Source organism: Dermacentor variabilis, chromosome 6 (genome assembly GCF_050947875.1).
Source record: "Dermacentor variabilis isolate Ectoservices chromosome 6, ASM5094787v1, whole genome shotgun sequence".
NCBI lineage: Eukaryota > Metazoa > Arthropoda > Arachnida > Ixodida > Ixodidae > Dermacentor > Dermacentor variabilis.
In genome coordinates, this window is record NC_134573.1 from 161,950,007 (window position 1) to 161,971,852 (window position 21,846).

Genomic DNA, 21,846 nt, shown 5'->3' on the forward strand with positions numbered 1-21,846 from the left:
CACGCGAGTCCCTTTGGAACTCGGCATATCTATGAATAACTGGACACTCTCTCTTATCTCTCTGAATTTGTTGTGGAGACAGTTTCATCACTTCACTTAGAGAAGGAACCACTTGACAGTGCGACCAGAAATCCTGTAAGCAACTAGCACAAATTTAATAAGACGAGGTCGAAGAAAAAAAGTGCCCAAGTCATCGCATAACGCGAGGGCATACTTCAAGAAGTACTGCATGGTTAATTAGATCCCCAAAGATGTCATTTCCAGTAAATGTCAGCGCATCAATATCATAACAGAATATCGCCAAAAGGCGAGAGATGAACGGGATGAACGCGAAAGCACGTTGTTTTGAACAATGGCGTCAGCCATAACACGACTCGCCATTCTTGGTCCTTGTCAGTTTACTGCGTCCCCGGCGTCAAGGGGAGTGCTATGACGCACCGACAAGTGTCGTTTCGGTTTCTTTGTTTTCTCAGGGCGACGAGCGTCCTTTCTTTTTTTACGTCGTCGAGCAGCGAAAGGAAAAAGAGACAGAAGCTCGCGCTCGCGTCGTCCCTTTCACGCAGCTTCAGCCGCGGCGACATTTTCTACCGCCGTTGCCACGGCAACAGTGACGCGCGCGCGTGTTTGCGCCTCTTTTTTATGCGACCGACCGCTGCGATGCCAAGGTCGCTCGCTGTCTGGGCCGTCTGCGGTTCGTTTTCCTTCGCTGCGCCTTCATCTCCGATCCTTTGTCTCCCCCCACTTTCATCGGTCGCGAATTTACCCGCTTCGCGGCGCATTCTGCCGGGTTCTGCAGGCGGTAATTGAATTTCTTTCTTTCTTTCTTTTCATCGGCCTTCTCGGCTCTTTCTGTTTCACAAGCCTCGATAAAGCTTATCACGGAAGACTCAGTAAAACAGTTTTGAAGTGCGGCGACAACACGCACGCACGCACACGCGTTCCCGTTCAGCGCTAATTCAACACAGCCACGGAGAACGATATCCCCGTCGACAGGAATGTAAACCACGCGAAAAAATGTATGCTATGGTAAAGCGCTTCTATTTCAGCGTCGAGCGCGATTTTACCAGGAAACTCGACTGCTCAGCATTAGAAGTGACTCTGTTACCGCAGCTGTTCTTTACAGTTCGACAAATGTGCCACTGAAAGGGGGAGAGGAAGTACATTTTCGCGGAGGTAATTTTTTGCGCGGTCGCTGTGACTGTGATTATTGTCTCCTGACTTTGCGTTGTTTAAGCATTAATGCTAATGATACCAGCTGCCAGCGAATTAAGGCAGTGGCGGACAACTCCGGGTGTTCGGTTGCCTCGCTGTCTTTCATGCATTACTTTCTACTTTTATTCTGTTAACAACTGTTTATTCCTTTCTTTAGGACATCACATTTTTAAGGCGTGGTAAAGCCCGGTTCTGGCTTTTTTTTTTTTGCAAATTTCCTGTTCTCGGTGGCATGCTTGCAGGCGCTCATGGGCAAGGCTTCTAATAATAAATTATAATTCCTTCCTTCAAGCACACGCCTTTGACGCTACGTTCTTTACTGCACAGCGTCAAAGCTAAACAGAAAACACGCTTTACAGGGAAAAATCGTTAGAGGAGGGTTGGTTGCTCTTTTTATTACTTCCAGGAGAATAAATGAAAGCATTAACTTTTACTGCTGCAGGGAACACAAAGTTCATCTGAAGTTTTGAAAATGAAACAACCAAGAATCAGTGAAGAGAAAAGCGTAAGGCACTGTCAACAAATAGAACAGTGTTCACAGAATAACAAGTTCGGCACTGAAGCAAATTAATGTTCTCGAAGATCAATGAACTTTTTTGTTCTTTGAGGCATTTGCAGTTGACGATCCCCCGTAGTTTATCATGGTCAACAACTCTGTAGCTGACGAGTGGGAACAAGCGACTAGTCCCGCATCAGTCAGAAAAACAAAACACTCTTATCACCGCCTTAATAGGTGACTAATATCTGAGCATCTGTACTGCTGAATTAGACTGCTGATGGGAACGCGCGTCATTCACAAAATCAAGACACTTTTATTATCGCCATAATAGGTGACTAGTATCTGAGCATTAGTACTGTTGCGATGAATAGCTGATTAAGACGAAAAAGTAGCGAATAACTTAAGAAATTACAAACATCAATTTTTGCGACAAGTTGGCTTATCGTCCTAAACTGTCGATTCTACATTATCATCATCTGCGATACGCCTTTCGTAAGTTCTCAGCCACTGTCGTTATCAGTTGTTAACAGACGCTATCGACAAAAATAAACTTCAATTTGCTAAATTAAACTCTCGGTATTTCCTTTTATGGTTAACCGGATTCCGCCATCCAAGACGACGCGTCCTTTCCAACCGCTGAGCAGCCTTGAGATGACTTTTCTCCCCGACAAACAGGTCATCCATTAAGACGCTGTATTAAACACTGAAAGCGCCCTCGCCGACCGGTCTGTCCACTATGAGAAAAAATCCATCTACGCGGAGCTATGCTAAGCTAACTATCACACCGAAGTTTAAGGGAAATTTCCAAGGACCGGGGGAGAACAAAGGACGAAAAATAAAGGCCGAAGTGGGGCAACTGGGCGCCACTAAGCCTCCTAGAAGGTCACGAGACTTAGTAGAGGCAATGTATTGATTGACCTGACTAGGCCAAAACTTGCACTGACCTACATTTACGTGACAGCGGCGCCGAACGCCGGCGAAACCTGCCCCGCACGGGCCACTGCGGCCGTGTCGACACAGCACTCCACTCACCCCCTCCCCCCCCCACACACACACACCAGCTGTGGGACACGCGTCCTTCAACGTGGCTGCGGTTGAGTCATCGGTCAGGTGAAAGTGTTTTAGCAGACAGCTGCCGGGTTCCGGGGAGAACGAGTCATCGAGCCCGGCTCCAATGTTCGGCCACGGAGGCCGCCGTCGTCGAAACCCCGTTCCTCGGATAAGTGCTCTCAACGTGCAAGTTTGAAGGCCCGTTAAGTATATGGAATGTTAAGAGCATGGATTAAGCTCGGAGCCTCAACTTTCGCTTTCCCTACTGGAATTTAGCGGAAGCGCGGCAGAAGTGCTGCCAATGGGGCAAACGTTCAAGAAATTTTGAAGCTTGCTGTATATAAAAGAAAACATTAAACTCCCTTCACTTTATTTTTCTCTATATATATCTTTCTCTCGCTCTCTTTCGTTGCCGAATTTTGAAAGCTGCGAATATCTGAAGCCCCAAGTCTACAATTCCGTGACATTTCATCAAGAACTGAAAGCGCATTTCTGTGAAGGGCACGCATTATAGGTGCAAAAGCGGGCTGATCTGACGAGATCGTTGCGTTGATTATGTAAATTCTACAACAGTATTCACAAATTACTGACACGTTTCAGAGCGATGTAAGCTATACCTATTTTCTCCACTCTAGACTCTAATAGGTGTAGCCTACACAGTTGGTTGCGATATATGCACTTATTGCAAAGTTACATGATCGAAATATTTGTTTCAATTCTTTTTTTTGAATTTGAGATAATACACATACACACACACATACACAAAGAAATGCGTACATGGGCCGATCGCCAACATATGCACAAACATGCGGCGCTGCTTGTGAACTTGTCGTGACTCCCAGGAGAGCTGCTTTTCATAAGGAAATCTTTATAACATGCGCCTTGATTTTCTGTTTGCCAGACGAAAAACGATCAGAGCTATAAAAAATAGCATGCTAGCGGGCTATACAGTGCTGCTGGCTGGTCTATATTTACACACTTACTGGAATGCAAGCGTTCGTTTCGCCTTCTTCAATAAGCTTTAATCATTGTAACTAGAAACTGATGCTCCTGAATGAGCACACGGACGCCACGAAGCACATTATCGAGCAGATACACGTTTTCCATCTGTCGCACAGCGAGACACTGTGTCCTAAACCTACAGCGTCTAAGTTATCTTATATAGCTCTTTTTGTACTAATAGGGCAGTGGTAACTGGAGACTTCTGATCTCGAGGCTGTTGCTTCTTTTGACGTTGTGAACGAAAAAAAGAATAATAAATAGAACGGGTGGAACGGTAGGAACCAAAGAATGCCTGCGAAACAACTGGGTGATAACCTCGTCTCTGCACGCGTCACTCTCTGGGCACGGTTTCAAAACCGACTCAGCTCGACACCTTCACTCGCATTTCTCTCGTCTCGGGAATAATATTCAAAAGGAGAAGAAGAGAGCGAAGGCCAAGAAGAAGTAGGGAAGAATAAAGCATCAAATACTAATAAGGATCAAACAATAATAAAGGATCAACTAATAATGAGGATCAAATAATAATAATGATCAAATAATAATAAAGGATCAAATGATAATAACGAAACTGCGAAAGGTACAACGATTGAAGTGACGCGAAGTGACAACGAAATTGGTGAACGCCAAGACGAGTGTGACACCAGGCGACGCTCGTCGAGTGAAGCTAGAACGGTTGTTTGCTTCAACAATGTCTGAGAAGAGGAGATGGAGAAAGAAAGGCTGGCAGGGATCTCCAGCTCGGACGAAACAGCGAGAGGGCGGTGACTAAGAAGCTATAGTGAATTACCAGCGAGACGCGAACAGGTGCGAACGACGTATAGTCGAGTGAAGCGAGGCCGCCACGAGGGGGCAGAGCTCATCTCGAGTCTCCTCGGGCGCAGCCCAGGAACCGCGGGTTCGACACGCGCGCCGTCTCGGCGGTGCCCGCCGCTCCACTTCTTTCGCGTTCCCCTTAGGACCTCGAGGCCGACGCCCGGACAACGTTACGCCGGCTCGGAGCCCGTCTCAGCGCGCGCGCAAACAGTCGCCGCACCGCGAGACGGCTCGCGCCGTCACTTATTTGAAGAAGGCGTGCTGCTTCTTTTTTCTTGCACTGGTGTTGTTGTCGTTGTTTTTTCTTCGTCCTCTTGTAACGCTTTCTACTCTCGCTTTCTCACTCGACCCTTCTTATTTATGCTTGTTCTAGATTGACGCGGTGACTTCCCTATGTTTAGCGTATAGCGTTCGTTGGCGTCATGCCGGCGTGCCAACGTTGCCGCGAGCCTCTGAAGCGACGCCATGTCAGCGTTCGCTAAACAGGCTGGCGCAAACACACACTCGCAGGTTCCCTCGCGCAGCCTGCCACTTTGCCTTGGAGCCCGGGGCCCATGCAGAGGCATAACGAGGTATACCGCAGCAGGGACGGAGGAGGCGTGCGTGTTTCATGGCCGCGTGCGGACGAGAGGCTTCGTTAAAACCCGAGTCTATTTTGCAACTTAGAACACAGGCCGAGAGCGAAGTATGCTAATTCATTATGTGGATCTATGCATAAGCGTCAATTACGGAGGGGCGAGGGGGAAGGGGGTTACTCTCTCCTGACCCCAAGCCTTAGGCAGCCCCATTACCGGATACATTTTGCTGCAAAAGTTGAATTGTCTGTGGCCAGTGTACGCGCTTGTGTGCGGGAAGATTCTTGCACAAAGGCATGAACCATGCTTTCGAAGTTCCAAACTGTGATCACAACAGTGACTCATTTATTTTGTCTGCCTCCCGCAGTGCACAATCATGGCTTCCACACGAACGGCACACCCCCACCCACCCCGGGAAATGGAAACCCTACGCCTCCGTATCTACGTGTCACTCTACTGAACAGTGCGACTAAAGCTCAGGTAATGAAAAGGCCAGACAAACCATACCATATATATGCAATTTGCAGACAATGTGAACGAAGCGCAGTGAATTCAAAAGGCAAATCAACTATACCCCAAACATACAATTTACAAGCGGCCAATTCGGGCAAAAAGATATGGCGACCCGCCGAAGCAAAAAGTTGACGTGCGAAAGCATTTTTTTTTTCTACTCTTGTGTGAAGTAGGCCGTCTGTGAAGTGCTTGTGACCTGTTTACACTAGACTATGAGTAGTATGATTTAAATTATATTCTTTCCTCCTTTTTCATATTTATTTTTTTATGTCACATTACTGCTCCGCGTTTGGTTGCGAACTGCTGAATAGGTGAAATGCTTGACTTCAACGATCATCATCCTTCATTCATTCAAATGCCTACCGTTGTGGAGAAGCTTGCGACATGTCGTGATAGTTGCCACTATTTTCGATCTATATAAGATAAAAAGGTCAATCAATCTCTCAATCAATCAATCAGCCAATGTCAACATATTGAATAGAACGTGTTTGACAACCTGGCTTCGAATCCTTGCATCAGGTTACCATGGCAACAACGCAATCGTAGGAACAAGTCAAAGAGGAATGAGCCGCGAAAATAATTCATTGCAGACCGCTTCGGTGGTGACCTAATTAAAGTATTAATGTTTTACGTGAACTTGAGTAGGAAAATTTCCCTTGGTTCCGAATTGAACCTTCCTGTGAACGCAGGGCCGATGTATGCACGCGACGACCTTTGCCAAAAGCGTGGCAGTTTGGGCGAGTTGGTATGTCATAACTGTTTAAGGCTATCAGCGCAGCTCAGGACGAGCAAAAAAGGAAACAGGTAGGGGTAATCAAAGGGAACGGAAAACAGGGTGAGCGCTCACCCTGTTTTCCGTTCCCTTTGATTACCCCTACCTGTTTCCTTTTTTGCTCGTCCTGAGCTGCGCTGATAGCCTTAAACAGTTACGACCTTTGCGCATTGCAACTACACTCTTAGACAAAGGTACACCCTTCGGGGTGTCTATCTTCTACACAATAATCGTCATCTGACTTGCTCGCGTTTCCTTTCTTGAAAACACCGCGCCCGCTACTTTCCTATCGGGAATGCTATGTCTTGCTGATAACGCGCATGCCGTTAGTTACTGGGAAGTACCGCGCTCGCAGCATTAGAAATTCGGACAAGACAGGTGTCAATTATCGTTGCGTGGCAAGATACAACCCAAATGGTGTAATTTTGTTTTAGAGTGTACACTATTAAACAAATGTACACCCTTTGGGTCGTATCTTACCACACAACAATAATCGTCACATCTCTTTGCGTTTCCTTTCTTCAAAACGCTGCGCGCGCCACTTTCCTGTCGAGAATACCCTGTCATGCTGATAACGCGCATGCCGTTCGCGGCTTGGAAGTACCGGGCTCGCAGCGTTAAAGAAAGAAAATGCGGACAAGACAGATGACGATTATCGTTGTGTGGCAAGATACGATCCAAAGGGTGTAATTTTGCTTAAGAGTGGAGGCCTCCGCAGACTTGCAGTTGCGTAACGCACACTTGGAAGGCCGGGGTAAACGGAAAAGAGAATGAGACGTTCGCCTTGTTTGTCTAACGGCACCGTTAGATCACCCGCGTTGGCGACTGCGAGCCCACCTTTATCTCGGCGCCTCTGCAAAGCGGCACTGAAGGAACGGTGCACCAAGCGAGGAGTTGACATAGGCGATAAGAAAAAAAAAAAAAAGGCGCAATGACGCCATTTTCTTTTGTATGCATTGAACCGGTGCGACAAGATTCCGTTTTCTGCACGGCACATGGATATCTAGAGAGAGAGAGAGAGAGAGAGAGATCTTTCGATATCGTTATCGGCAGCCAACTTTACTCGCTAAATCTCAATGTTGCGCACTCGCTACCACGTGACGCTTTCGTGATACGGAGAGAACGAGCGCGATGAGATTGTGCGCACGCTGTTGCGGTACGACTGTTTCCGCGTGCGGCCAGAGATGAAAAAAGAAGGGAGGGAGGGGGGGTGCGTGGAGCTGACCGAAAGCGTAGTGTTACGCGCTGTTTCGCAAAGTGGGGCATCCTTTCTAACACAGCAAACCTTGAATGGTCCTTAAATGTGATCCTGGTCAGGCGATCGAAGCCAGGACTATTGCCAAACCGAGGCAAGCACTCCGTCTCGATTGAGTTACCCAGGAGAATCGCAGATGGCATATAAATACGTAAATAATCGACAACTCCATTGGCAGAAAAACGCACCATACTTTGTTTCACGGCAGATTACGTATACCTTGGGAAAAAGAAATATCATGTTTCCTATTAGTACAACCTTATATAAGCTGGCTGCTCAGTAGTTTCAAAATTGGTTACATCGCTTATATTTTGCTTTCTTTCTTTCCTTTTTTTGTGTGTGAGACATGAAATGAGCTTCTATGATCAGACCGTGCGGTTGCGTTGATCGCTGTAACATCTAAACCGGTGGGAATGGCGCACAGGAAGACCACGATTATGTTGCGGCGGAAGGACAGGAGAGTGCGAGAGTAGCTCAGAGCTGTACATCTTCTATGATCACAACGCGCAGATCGGCTCCAAACAAGCGCGCGCAAGCGTTATTGTTATCTCAGCGGTGACGTTAGCGTGTCTTTTTTTTCCCCCAAGATTCGCATTCTAATCACAGTTGCTGCGACCTCTCGTTGCAGGCGGTAAACAAAGGCGGGTAATGTGTACCGCCGGAATGGCTTCCCGCCCACAGTCCTACGACAATAACCATCAATGTCTCGCTCCTATTCAAATCGACTTTATGGCGTTTCCTGCGCGTTTCCTGCGCGTTTCTGAAATGAAAAAGCGCCCGCGCTGTGGAAAGCGTCGATATCTATAGCTCGTGCAGTCTGATGTGGTTGAAAACGATGTACACGACAAGAAAAAAAGAGAGAAGAAAATAAGAAAAAGGAAAAGACGGGAAAGAACGAGGGAAAGAAAAGAAGCTTGTTATGCCAATAACTTCAAGTATCGGTGCGGTGGCCATCCTCCCGCAATTCGACTCGGGACAACAGCCTTCTTGCAGTCATATAAAAGTTACATGTTACTTTTAAACAAACATACGAGGTAAACAGTTCTAAAACGATGTTTTTTTTTTTAAATCTTTATTTTTTCGTGCCGACCAGCTGAGTCGGATAACGGCCGTCGGAAAGCAGATAAACATCCGCTTTCGGGCGTTGCGCTCTCGCTCGTAGCAAAACCACGTCCATTGCGAGGCAATTTTTATTTTTTTTTTCTCCTGGTACTTCTCCATTCGCCGTGGAGGCTGCTCACTAGCCGCGTATACGTTGGAAAGAAAGAAGAAGCGAAACTGAGATATGCCGAGTCTCGCGAGCGCTGTTTCTGCTCTTCCAACAAAATGAAGGCGCCAAGGCGACGCCAGGGAGATACGACGACAGCCTGCACGTGCCACGTAGTAAACGACGAGAGTTTTGACAGCGGAAACCCGGTTAACTGTTGTTCTAGCTGTTCTCAGCCACGCGTTGGCAAACTCGCAGCAGCCACGTTTGTTCATTTTAGTGTTCATTTTTCTTTGTAAATGAATGAATGCTAAATAAAGATTGATTGATTGATTGATTGATTGATTGATTGATTGATTGATTGATTGATTGATTGATTGATTGATTGATTGATTGATTCTCCTGTCGGCTCCAAGCATGACATATATGTAGAAGGTGAACCTTCTTGGAAGCCAGCCTGACGGCTATAGATTTCAAACATGGTTGTCAGGTGTGCATATGCATGAGCCCGTGATAAGCGCTGACTCAGGCCACGTTTTTTTTTTTTTTAAATACCGGAGTGCAGCGCTGACCACGGATGGGAACTGCGAATACGCAGACAACCCTCCGGGGTGTCTGCATTGCAGTGTGATTCCAAGAGCTTATTTGAGACCGCACCGAAACTTCGTTCAAAGTTTTTCACAATGTTTCGTTGAGTTGTGTTTTTTTTTTCAGTCCTGTCGGAATGCAGGTCGTGCATGCATTTACATATGTTTGATGTGGTTCGTGAAATCGACTGGACTCAGTGATCAATTGTGGACGTGAAGCGATATGGACAACCGCTCGTGTTCAGATTGACAATATATTTCTCCCTCCCTCTCCTTTCTTTCTTCACACCCGTTAAACCCTTTCCTTCCGCATGGGGTTGCAAACTGGACGCACATCTGGTTGACCTCCCAACCTTTCTTTCCTTCTTTTCCTCCTTCTGCTCCTTTGGTACCTTCAGAAGTTCAGAATATTCGACAATCGGATGAAGTCGCGGCATCGAATCCCGGCCACGGCGGCCGCATTTCGATGGGGGCGTAATGCGAAAACACCTGTGTACTTAGATTTAGGTGCACGTTAAAGAACCCCAGGTGGTCGAAATTTCCGGAGTCCTCCACTACGGCGTGCCTCATAATCAGAAAGTGGTTTTGGCACGTAAAACCCCATAATTTAAAACAATCGAATGAAAGAACATTGTTATAACGTGGGAAATGGATTGTGCTTTCTTTACAAGCTGTAGACGCAGTAGCGTGGACTGGTTTTGCCTATATAGTTAGCGCGAATTGAGCGAAAACGTATAAGAAGATAACTTTGTCTTTAAATCAGCATGTTTTTAATGTTGCTATGCTTTTCCGTCTGATCAGATTGCAGAGATCAGTAACGCAAAAGGGCGGTGCAGCTCACAATATATCCCGTTTTCGTTCGATGCCTTGATATGTGCTAGCTTCACCGAAGTGATGGTAAACTGAATGAATTACATACCGTTGCCAACAATTAACGGTCATGTAGACGACGCTTATTGCTGCCGTCATGATGTTGATAAAATAAAAGCAAGAAATTGGAGGTAAGCTTTGAATGCGGAAAGCCCACAACCGTATACTATTTCATCTCGCGTGCCCGCGCGCTACCGGTATTAAAAAAAATTGCGTTAACGTCAGGATTTCTATACACGTAGGAAGGATGCGTCAGCTATAGAATGCATGAGACAGAGATTCGCGATGAGCAACCGTATTGCAAATCGCACGGAGTACCATTCACATAGAAACATTCTCCAAGGTCACCATAATCATGGGTCAGTTTATACAGGAAAAGTAAGTACGGCTGAAAAAAAGAAACAAGATAAGACACCACAAGCACTGCTTTCCGGAACCAACAAAACTGCGAGTGATAGAAAAAGGTTGAGAAAGATCCACAGCTGTATCGCGTCGCGGAAAACCGCTTGAACGGCGTGCAGCTAAGAGTGACCTTCACATTGAAGCAATTAGGCACTGTTTTGCCCTACCGCATTCACGCACGCACAAACACACGCATACACCAGTGGAATAGCGGAGTAGAGTATATTACTCCTATGGAGCACTTTACGAAGGTGCTCCATTTTTTCCTGGCATCCGCGCTTTTTGCCATTGCACATGCTCGGGCACAGTTACTCGAGTTTCTCGGGCGCCGAAAACGAGAAGAACTAGCGGCACTCTATGCCTGGCCGCGACCTTCTTCGGATTGTGGGAGAGCTTATGGATATAAGGCACACCTTGTTGCTTGGTCTTTGAAGGTTCCCCAGCAGCTCTATGCCTTTGCGTTCCAGGTTTTAGCTTCTGCATAAGTGACGTCGGCAACCGCATTTATAATCGACAAAGGGAAGCCGAGTGACCTTACAGCTGCGACGGACGAGATACACGCTTATTACATGGAAGCAAGCCCATTTTACAACCAAGCGCTACATTATCGCAGTCGTAAAGATAGCCCTGCGTTTGTTGTTTTCGTTAACCCATCGTAATGAATGAGTCGATAGACACGTGGAGACGTGAAGAGCACGTGTAGCGCCAACAACCACGGATGCGCTGTTTGCACAGATCAGCTACGCAGCGTTTCCAGTGCAAATAACAATATCTGAAACGAAAAAAAAAAATATGCGAGGAATTCAACTTAGAAAAGCAAACTGTTAAAATCCAATAAAACAGCCTTTGTGGACGTCCGCGTTAAAACAGTGCGTTCACGCCTCTTATTCAATTACAAAAAGTAGTAATCACTGCAAGGGAACTGCAAGTGGGAATTCGGTGCGGAAATAAAGCAGCCCACAATTAAGCGACAACGGAGAGTAAGGCACAGGCAACACCGTAGCGCTGATGTGCATTCCACGCTGTCGGGTTGTCTATGCCTTGGTCCCCGTTGTCGGAGCTGCTTTATTTCTGTAATGACGTACCAAAAAGCCAGAGTGTGCACTCTTCTATCATTCAGTGCCTGCGTCCTTAAGCAGTGTGCCCTAACTAGGTTCCGAATAGGCATTACGGAGGGCTGCATTATAATTAATACATTCAGGTAAGTTACGCAAACAGGCAACGTGATTTCAGTCCTAGGAGCAACGTCGTTCGGACAACGGACGTCCCGCTTTAGCACCCGAACTGTTAATGGACGCGTAAGAGCGAATCACGATAGCAGCTCCGGACGGCTGTGAGCCACAAATGTTCGGTCAGGTTATGCCTCGCCAAGTAAGGAAGTCACGGGTATGCACATGGAGGGTGCGTAAGAACGAGACGCGATAAACAACATCCGCATGTGAGGGTGTTTTTTTTCTTCTCTCTCTCTCTCTCCCTCCCTCTCCGGTCGGTCTGAAAAGGGCCTCGCCCATGTTCCCTCCTCAGAGGATGGGCGTTCGATAGACAAGCCGGGTCACGCGGGGATTTTCCACCGACCGTCTCCCGCGGTACGTTCCTATTGATCGCGCCGTATGGTTTCTGCAGCCACAGTGGGGGTGGAGTGGGCGGCGGCGGGGGGGGGGGGGGGGGTAGGTACCGTCAATGTACTCCCGCATTCTCCCACCGTTCGCGCCGACCTTGCGTGCGCTGCATAAGGCCTCGGCAGCGCGCGCGCACACACACGCGTGCACGACTACAACCAAACGGGACAAAAACACCGGTACCTTTCTTTGTTTTCGGGCACTGTCAGCAGGAGCTCGGCGGAACGTTGTGCAACTTAAGAAAGGGCCCACACCGTGTAAGCACGCGAGCGCTAAAAGCTAACTCCGCACCCCCCCCCCCTCCCCGTCTGCGCTCTCTCTCTCTCTCTCATCCCGTCTCTCTCGGTTGCCGTTACGTAAACAGAAACCCACGCAAACTTTCGCGCAGGGACAATATGTGCGGTATTAGAACCCTCAGCTACGAGCCGTCCGCGCGAGCGTCATTGCCCAGCCCAATGACGTCAGGGAAAGGATTAGTCTCGTTTATATATAAAGCGGTGAAAACTGCGCGCTTTCGGAAATAGCCCGATTGAAATGTTGCTAAGGTGACTGCGCTGGTTTCTATGGGCTAGTTTCCGTATTGAAACCAGCTTAAACGAAGAGGGGCAACTGAGAACACGACATTATCGCTTGTGTTGACTTCTCACTCCTCCGTGCATATTGTGCGGTTTTCAATGCGAAATGCTGCTGCTTCTCCTCACATTAGGGCTGCCAGATGAATCTATAGCTTCCAAGTTAATGCGACGTGCCGAAGACGGCGAAAGCGGATGCTTTGAATAAGAAGACACCTTAAGGCAAATATTTAGTGGACCTGTAGTGGCATACTATGTTTCTGGAATGTCATGCAGGTGACCTCTGCCAATTGGCGACGCGCGAAAGCGATCCAAGGAGGAGTACAGGTGGCGCTGCCACCTTGACATTCCCGCACTAACTTCCCGAGAACGTCGAGAGAGCGAAGTCAGGCTGCAGGCCCGAGTCTATAGGTAAACGTCACGTAATTCCTGAATGCGCGGCATAACAAGCGAGCGGAACCATGTCTTCCCTTGGTCGCTCTTGTACGTCTTTTAAGCAAGAAAAGGAAGAAAACAAATTAGAAACTGACATACGCCAAGACGCAGTTAAGTCACAGTTGACGTCAGCGGTGCTGCGTACGGGACGCGAAATTTGAAGACGTACGTTTTACCGCCATTTTATTATCGAATAAGCCAAGTTTTCCTGCCTATGAAATGTGGCGAAGGTACTCCTTTACCCTCTTTCTCCTGTGTAAGATAAACCGGTTGAGTGCCTAGCCTTCCCTTACTTTTTTCTCTACATGCTTACAAAATAGCGATATAACTGTCCGATCCGATTTAGTATTTTATTCCACTTTCTATTTAGGCGAATCCTTGTGTTTAGGTAACGAGCCCAGCAGCAAGGCGCAGCGCTCACGTACACACAACATTTTATGCAAAGTACGGATCCTATTCATGCATGTCTTACGTACTTCAGACCTGGGCTTCCTTCTTTACGGTTACTACGTATTGCAGTGCCCTACAAGACATATAATAGAAAAGGCAAACACATTTTTGCTCTTTCCTCGCGAGAACCACAGTGCTTAGCATTCATTTATCAACCATATTCCTGTTAAGCTCAGGATCTTGGATTTATCCTTGCAGTGAATGCGAATATTCTTGTATGTGAAGAACACTGCTCACAAAACGGTGCAGAATCGATTCGTACTTCTCGCGCAGCCAATGATGTCGAGGTGTGAGCACATCTTCAATCGGCTCACGCTTATTACGATGGAGTGCGCAAGTGTTAATACATCCTCGCAGGCCAACGGCATACCGCACATATGCGGCGATAGAGACTCACGAACATCTGTTCAGAAGACAGACGATGAATGTGGCGTCTGTCTGTAATAATTCACAAACGATCACAGTGAGAAATTGGACTTGTGGAATCGAACAGACTGAGCACTTGAGCCGCGCCGCTGCGATTCAACGAGAAGAAAGCGGTTGTATGCGAGCACGAATTGAACGATAAGTGAAAGTTGGGCAGTCATGCAGGCTGCGTCTGAGGAAAGTTCGAGAAACTGAACATTGATTAACACGCGCTAACGCCAGCAGCAGCGACACACAGTGTTAATGGCGCTTGCTCTAACGCACTCAAACACAACTTTCCTTTTGCCTTGTTTTTGCCGGCGGCAACCCAGAGCTGCCTGACGATGAACGTATTTCAAGCGGAGCAAGCGTTCTGCGCCGAAGCACTAGCGAGAGGTAGAGAAAGAAGGAAAGAACGATGCTATCCTTCTGATGATATGTGTCGTGTAACAGACGCGTTTTGGCGGATGTAAGATTTTGCTGCTGCAGCTGTGAGCGTTGTTCGCGCAAATGTTGCTTGAAAGTGCACTCGCTGAGTGAACATATGCGCTGCTGCGTGCACATGTGCCATGCGTTTTTCGTCGAACTCTCAACTGCTGTGAGACCAGTCGTGGACGCTATGCCATTCGAACCTCTAACATCTTCAACGCTAGAAGTTACTGACACTCCAGAACAAAAGTTTTGTGTCGGCATCGCAACTTTATGAATGATGGTGCACTATGTTGAAGTTCGCCTTCACATCTGACTGAAATGTATAACCGTCAATTTCGCGGCGCGTAAACGAGCCACGCGAGCCCGCCCTGGTAAAAGATCATTTACGCGGTCCGTGGAAAGTCTAGAGATGTATTTCTGTGGAGTCGATATAGGTCTGCCCATAGTCAGCATATATTTACAAGTCTGACGGCGTGCAGAGTTGGAATCGACTGTAAACAGTTTATCGGGCGTACTTGTGCCCTTTAATAGAGAGAGCTCGGCAGCTTCAATGGCGCAACAAATGCGGTCGGCGGTCGTCGAATCGAGTGACGACCGCTTGAGTCTGGACCACGGTGTAGGTCGTGCTGCTTTTTACCTAAGCGTCATGAAATTTTCCAGACGCGGCCACGAGCTACATTCTACAGCGTGCCGCAATAATCGAAGGGGCCCGTCTTTCTTGAAAGCATACTACTACGTTCAAGAATCACGCGTTACCTGATATCGCGAGCGCATTCTCGCGCGACAGCTGAAAGGTGATAACAAAGCCGCGTAGCGAAAGGCGAATGAAACTCGCGTGGTAATGTATAGACTAGGACTTACGCCTGCGACCCGGCTATGAAGTCATTAGGGGCCCTGAAAGCGATCGCACTGGTAGTTAGGGATGCCGAGTGAACCTAAGGATATACGATATAAGAGAGCGCGGAGGTCGAAGCCTCGTGATGTGGTGTTCCCCTCGGCTGCAAGCGCAGACGACGGCGATCGGGGGGATTTTCTCGCCCTTGATGTCTCGTCTTCGAGGAGCGGTCGCGGCGCGGTTACGAAAGTCGCAGACGGCGGGGACCGAACGAGTAAGCGAGACGTAACACTGTTCGTCGCCCATCGAGCGGTGGTCAAACAAGGACAAGAGGAGGTTCGTCGTCCTCGCACGACTTTCTCCCGCCGCGAACGAACGCGCTCCGAACGAACCGGCGTTGATGATGCGCCGAAGTGCAATCAGTAACGGAGAGCAGCACAGCGCGCTTCCTCTCTCGAAACCACGGGCTGTCCAATCAGCGGGCCGGCATTTCGAAACAGCCGATACAGGGGCCAGGGGCCGTCTAGTGCGGCCGAGCGGCTGTGCTCCTTCACCCGGGAAACCGGGGGGAAAGAGACCTTGGCATCACTTTACACGCACGCTCCAAGGTCGCCGGCGCTCTGACCTGGTTGCATCGAAGCACTTTCAATCAAGAGGATGTCGAACAATCAGGAGCGCTCTAGAGAAACAAGTGTATACCTTACTCAACAGACAGTCTTGAGTCTTTCGATTTGCGAGCCACTGCCGGAACAACATAGTGCAGCGTCCAGAAATTTATTTGACTGCTTGATTTTGAACGTCGTACGTGCCCTCATCGTACACCTTTATTTTGTTAAGCCTGTAACATGCTAAGCGGTCATGTGTTTTCTTCCATGCGTCACAAGAGGACACAACGTAGGCGATGGTTTCTATAAGGGCGCGAACATCTTCTTAAATGCGTGCAGTAGGATAAATGGTCCACTGTTTGGTGTCGGTTAAGAAGAACAACGCTCAGACCTTAAGGGAATAGGCTCGCGGCGGGCGCACGGCGAAGTTCGCAAGGTGCGCAATACGCTAATACCATGCACGGCATCTGAAGCAGTGCTGATATCCACGCCAACATGTTTATCTCTCGTATAAGCAATGTCCCAGTCTGGTTATTATCTGGCGTTTCCGGAAAGGACGATCAGTGAGCGAGGAATAGCAGGCGCGAATGAGCGCCACCAGGGGCTCCATAACATAAAACTGTTCCAGTATGTTTTTATTCCAATCTCCTGACGCCAAATATGCGTAAACGCCGACGTAAGCATCGGGCAGGGTTGTCTGAACAGACCAATCAAACGCTCTCCTCGTTCATAGGAGGAATACGAATAAGAATAACATTGCCTGCTCTGAGCGGCTTGTCTTGTCTAATTGGCTGACAAGAGGCGAGGAGCACGCATAAGTGGAGTGGGATTCGATGGGGCCGAGCCACTGCACTGAAAATCGATAACCGGATGAAGAGGGTGGTGCCGGCGTCTGCAATTGGTCCGCTTTCCCTGACTTAGCTTGCGGTGGCTGGTCGAAAATCGCGGCGGCAGGCAACGCAAGCTTAAGAATGAAGCTAATGGAATGGAATGGAAAACTTTATTGACTCTTTTAAGGTTTTAGCGGTTCGAGGCCGAAGTCTTCATTCTTGAAGCTTGGGTCCTCTTCAGCCATGGATGGGCCCCTAGTCCAGGGCTCCACTGAGCCGGGCCGCCTCGCACGCGTGCGCTATTAGAGCTCTTTGAGCCTCTAGCTCGCGGCTGGTGAGCCAGCTCTCCCATTGCTCCGCACTTGGTGTTTTGTGTTTGTGGAATGCCTGGTTTCTTGTACACTCCCATGTAATGTGGTATAATGTTGGTTTAGCTCCACACCACGGACAGGTTGCGCTACACTGAGAATGACGCTAAAACGTACTCTCAGCAAAGTAGAGTTGGAAGAACGGGGTCGTAGACGTGCCGAAAGTGCTCGAAAACGTTACACGGCCACGCAGAAAGGTTTATTATACGAACATAAACCCATGCTCTCTGGCAGGTGCGAGTAGCCAGTGCCTGAGTGATCGGCGGCAGCCACCTTTTATTCCTTTAGGAACGGGGCAGCCTGCGGCTATTCAGAAGAAAATTCAGTTTTGTTTGGCATATTAATGCATCTTTAACGCGTACACGTCACTTTGACGAGGTGAGTTTTCGCGGTTTTCTGATGTAGCGTTACCGGCAGGTGAAGTGGATGCAACCCAAAAACTTTTGACCAATAGCCGAGGACTAATGGCGAAAAGGCATCGAATCGGAAATAACTGTTTCTTAAGTTCGGTCAAATCATGCATAATCAGTGTGTACGCGTCATATCAGATGGTGAGGTATCGCGGTTTTCGTGACGTCGCGTGACAGACAGGTGAAGTTGGAGTGGTCCAAAAAATGTTTTTGACCAATCGCGGAGAGTTGAGTGCAGAATTGGAATAGAAAAGTTTGGAATAGTTTTACGTTATAGCGCCCCAGAATTACTAAAGCCCGGAAAGAACACGTATGTAGATAAAGAAACGCTAGAATGTTCTGGATTAAATGGCTGAAAAAGTTGTGGTTGGTGGATTAACAAAGCACTAGTTAAGGAAGTAGACAACTTGCTATGCATAGTTAAAACACGTTGGCGGGCTAGTTGGTTGGAAGCGCTGTGTCTGTGTATCTGTGTCTTTGTTCGTCCTCGTCCAGTCGCGCTTATACACACTACCATGGATTGCTATGCATAGATGTTCATCTTTCCATCCAATAAGATCCACTTGTCATTCAGCCGCGACTTGTCTCGGAGCGTTTCACTCATCATCGCCCATGCCTAATTTCATCTTAATTGCATGTGTCGCACGTTCCCAGCCGGCAGCTTAAATTAAGGTTCGTTAAGGATTTCTTATGCTAGAGAGACGCCGCAGTGTCAGCCTTTATGTATACTGTAGGATTGCAATGACAGCTGTAGAGACATTGTTTCACAACAAATCCTCCCTGTATGAATTAAAAAAAAAAGAAATACGGGCGTGTGAGTTGCATGCGATTGTGAGCACTTGGAATGCGAACGGAAAACTTCACACCCGAAATCAGACGTTCAGGTATACGAAAAAAAAAAAAAAAGAAGAGAAAAAAATCTAGATGCCGAGGGATTTTTACTTCCCTAATTCCCAATTCTCATCTGCTGCACGTCGTATCAGATTCGTTGTTTTGTACGTCTACGAAAGCACAGACGGATGAGACGATTAGCAGCTACACAAAGTACACAAGGAAACCCAGCTGTAGGGAAACGTGTCAAGACTGAAATCCGCGGTGTCCTTGAGACACACGCGACGTGATGTTTGTTTTGCCTCCGTTAAGATGCTTCTATAGGCTTTAGAAAGCTTAGAAACTAGATAATCCCTGGCTTATCTTCGGCACATTCCCGAGCAATACGCGCTGTTATTTTAGCCGTCGTCCGGAAAACATAAACAAGTAGCCACTCGGCCATATGGGATCCGGAATTGTTTACCACAGGGGGTATAGTGACCGCTAGATTTCTGAGGTCCTTGCGCACACGTGATTGCACGGAAAGAAATGCAGTCAACGAAAAAAAAGAAAAAAAAACGCGACAGGAAAATTTCGCTGCCTGCAAACAGATGTCGTAACCTGAGCACGCCAACGGCGAAGGCACTCAATAAAAAAGAAATATTTGGAGAAAACGACAAGGGCAAAATCTCGAAGAAGGATTGGCAGAAAGATCGAAAGAATAGAGAGAGAGAGAGAGAGAAAGCGTTTCTGCTGTAGTGAGGCAGACTCGATGGACGCAACACTATATTGTTCATCTGCTAACTGTACTGTTGCTAGCTGCAGGTCTAGCTTCCGGTTTTCGGTCGCTTATCAAAGAAGAAGCGGCAGGTATGAGCACTGAGACTTCTCATTACATAATGCGACCTTTACTACGTGGCCGGGTCGGCGCTAATAAGTCCTAAGGGCATCCCAGGAGCTTCCATCGCCCAAGACATCTATTCACCTTCTTGCATAGCATATGCTCGCGCAATCAAGAGAAGCTCCCGTTAGGCACAGCGGGCGGGTCGCTCTTCGTGTAATTGAACGTCTTGCAAAAGCACTGTCTGAAGGCTGGCACCGAGTGTTCCGAGTGTGCCAGTGAGTTTCGTTACGAGATGTGAATATCAGCCTCACCAGTCTGCGAGAGAGAGGAAGAGAGAGTGCGAGACATGGGCGTTAAAAACGTGCGTTGAGTGTAACGTTCCGCAGGACGTACAGCATTTCTATTGTGCGCATACACCTTCCACCCAGGTCCTTGAAGGCTGCGTTAAGCTAAGCGTTCGTCATTAGTTCTGCCTCGAGATAAGCGTACTGGAGGCTGTTGGCTCTTGGTGCCTCTTGTGCAGCTTGCGCCACGAAATCGGTTATAATCTCTGTGGAGAGATCAGGTCATGATGGAGTCCCGGCAGATAATTTTTAATGTGGACGTGGTAGCGTTCGTCAAGTGTAATATTTACGTTTTTTTTTTTCGCACCCGCTTTATTTAAAAAACTGCGTGTGGCAGATGGATAGCTCACTTCTAACACGTGACCTAAATTACTCGGTGAGGCGGTCATTACTTCTAAGAGAAATAAAAATCCTTAATTGAATGGTAAACATAATTACACTAAATAACTTATTCATTAACAACATTGCGGCACATATTTTAGTTTACAAATTATAGCTGGCGAGTTCGCAAGGTTGGAACGACTTCTGAGGATGGCGCCGGTTTCGACATATGCGCCATCAATCGTGCGGTAAAATTCTCGGCTGTTGAGCTTACTTTCTTTGTTCTGTCTTCGTTTCTTTTTTTTGTTTTTTTTTTGTTTTTTGAGAAAACGCTGTCTGATGTATTGAAGCACAGAAGTAACTGGAACGGCAATGCGTTTCGTAAGATATGTAGAAAATTAATATCTGGAAAGTGGCGTAGCTTTGAGTATTAGTTCGAAGTCGATATGCCTTGCATACTCACTAGTAGTAGATTTATATATATGCCTAAAGTAACTAACCAGAAAAGTTAATTAGCGTAATTATGTTGATTATTCAGTTAAGCTTATTGATTTCCTGTAGAAGTATCGGCCACCTCATCGAGTAATATAGAACAATGGTTCGAATAGTACTATCTGCCACAGACAATTTCAAAAAATGTGATACAGCTAAAAAAAAAAGCGTATATTCTGTAGTAGCATGCAAGACCTGCAGCTAAGCAAACTTCCTCTATTACGAAACATATATAGTTACAGCGTTAAGAAGAGCATAACAAAAACATGAAATGCATACGAAGGGCACTGGATGTCAACTGTTTTTACTATAAGCAAAGCCAGTTGATGTACAATGAAACCAGTGCGTGTGCAGCGGCAGCCAACTGGCATTACTATCAGTAAAGGTATTTCATGCTGTGAAGCCATGTTGACGGAGAGCGCCAGTGCTGTGTGTGCAGTTTCTTTTTTTTTTTTTAGTTTCTTTTTTTTTGTAACTATGGGCCCTACAACGTAAAGCTATTCCAATCTGTATTCATTCCAATCTCCTGGCGTCATATTTACGTGACCGTCAGCGCAAGCATCGCACGGTGACTCGCAGCGTTGCTTGAACAGCCCAATCAAACGCTCTCCTCGTTTATGAAGTCACTTTTGTTCGCTCTCAAAAGCGAATACCATTGCCTACCTTGAAAGGTTATCTTTATCTGATTAGCAGAAAAGAGGCGCTGAGCACGCAGAAGTGGAGCGGGTTTCGGATGCGCTGGCGCAGTGAAAGTAGATAACCGGATGAGTAAGGCGTCTCTGGCCTGTTTACCCTAGCGGGCCTAGCTTAGCTTGGGGTGCCTGGTCGAAAATCATGGCGGCGTGCGATGGAAGCTTAAAACTGCCGCTAATGCGGATCCCCGGCACTGAAGAGCTGGCATAGCGATGTCGCATATGTGCCGAAAGGGCTTGACAACGTTACACTGCCCTGCAACAATTCTTACTATGCACAAAAAAAAAAAATATTTTCTCCCCGGAGGCTCCGAGAAGCCAATGTCAGAGCGATCGGTGGGTACCCATCTTCTATTCATTTTAATGCGATAGCGTTATGGAGCCCGCGTCCCAGAAAATCCGGCGTCGGACGTCGTTCCGGCAAAAAAAGATTTTTGAACTACGCACGCCCAGATCTTCCATGTGACGCAAAAAAATCGACTGAACTAATTGAATTTGTCAAGCTAAAATACGTGGAAAAATCGTAAACTACGACTTACACACAACCTACAGACAAGATAGCTATCGGATTGTAATTTGAATATGCGAGAAAACATAATTCTGTTACGCGAAAACTCAAACAAAC

At 47.3% G+C, this 21,846-nt stretch overlaps 1 protein-coding gene across 3 annotated transcripts in view; it reads left to right on the top strand.

Annotated features, from left to right (window-relative positions):
* LOC142585622 (longistatin-like) overlaps positions 1 to 21,846 on the top strand; it is a 155,638-nt gene that overhangs the window by 38,441 nt on the left and 95,351 nt on the right. For 2 of the 3 annotated variants that reach the window (XM_075696532.1, XM_075696531.1), the window contains exon 2: positions 5,519 to 5,631. The exons of the other annotated variant lie outside the window; for it this stretch is intronic. The gene's annotated coding sequence lies outside the window, so the exon portion shown is untranslated. The remainder of the gene's footprint in view (positions 1 to 5,518; positions 5,632 to 21,846) is intronic. 3 annotated transcript variants of the gene reach the window in all.